Genomic DNA, 1,377 nt, shown 5'->3' on the forward strand with positions numbered 1-1,377 from the left:
GGAATCCAGCAGTTCCTCCATTCTGAACGTCAGGCCTTTGTTACCACCAGCCTTCTGGTAGCTCCGGGCCTTCTGGAGCTGCCTCAGGATGATCCCAAGAATATGCCCCAGGTGAAAATGAGAGACATGTCTTTCCGATCCATCGTATGGTTCAGGATCCCACTGGCTCCACGAGAATTCTGCTCCTGCACCAGCACAAGCTGTGGCTGCTGCTGCGGTGCACTCTGCTCAGGGCCATCCTCCTCCCCTGGCTGAGGTTGCTTTGTGTCCTACAACAGGCCTGCTGCCAGCCTCTTGGGAGCCTGGAATCCAAGGGACAGGCAGCAAGCCACCCATCTAGCCCAGGAAGCCTGTTTTGTTCTTACTGATTTTAGAGAGAGAAGAAGGGAGAGGGATAGAGAGATAGAGACATCGATGATGAGAGAGAAACATTGATCGGCTACCTCCTGTACGCCCCCTACCGGGGATCGAGCCTGCAACCTGGGCACGCGCCCTGACGGGGAATTGAACCGTGACCTCCCAGTTCAAAGGTCGACACTCAAAAACAGGCAGGGCCAGGAAGCCTGTTTTAAAGGCATGTTAAGAAATTCAATAAAATCCCTACAGGAACCCCAATGAGTCCCACTGCAGGCTTCGCAGAGCCCTGGGTCACCATGTCTGGAACTGAACCCCTCGAGCACGTGCTACTTCTACATCAAAGGCTCTCAAGAAGCCTTCTCGTCTCCCTTCGGAGCAAAGAGCGATGGGCACCTTCTCAGAGGACCTCAGTCTCTGTGCTAGTTGCTGGACGTTCCCAAATCAGCACTTTCTGGTGACATCTGGTCAACAACTTTGTGGACATAAACATCCAAACCTGCAGAATTTTTATGAGTTTATTTGAGTCAAAACTGACGACAATTGCTGGGAAGAAAGACTTAAAATGCTCCAGAGAATATAAATGTGCTGTTTCTTTTATGCATTTGGAATTAAGGAGGGAACTTAAGGAAGATTATATGAGGGTGGGAGAAAGCAAGGTAGGGTTCGAATACAGGATAGCTGACAAGATTATATGCTCTCTTGAGAGTGGTCATGCTTTAGAAGCAGGGGACTGAAAAGAGGCATTTCAAAGGTGTGTTAACCCAGATGCACAGAAACAATGGACAGAGCTTGCTAAAGGCAAAGAGAAGCCTTTTCTCAAAACACATATGCCTGGGGTGTGACTACCGACTATGACCTGCTCAGTTGGGAATTTATGATCAGGTCACCCTGTGAGCTTACCTTCCATAGAACCCCCTTTTCATCTACAACCTCCCACTGGGTTCCCAGGGTCCGAAAGGGCTTCCGAGGTTGGGCTCAGGGTGAGTAGACTCTACTCACCCACCTCTCATTTCTCTCATC

The sequence above is a fragment of the Myotis brandtii genome, unplaced genomic scaffold (genome assembly GCF_000412655.1).
Source record: "Myotis brandtii unplaced genomic scaffold, ASM41265v1 scaffold422, whole genome shotgun sequence".
In the NCBI taxonomy this organism is placed as follows: Eukaryota; Metazoa; Chordata; class Mammalia; order Chiroptera; family Vespertilionidae; genus Myotis; species Myotis brandtii.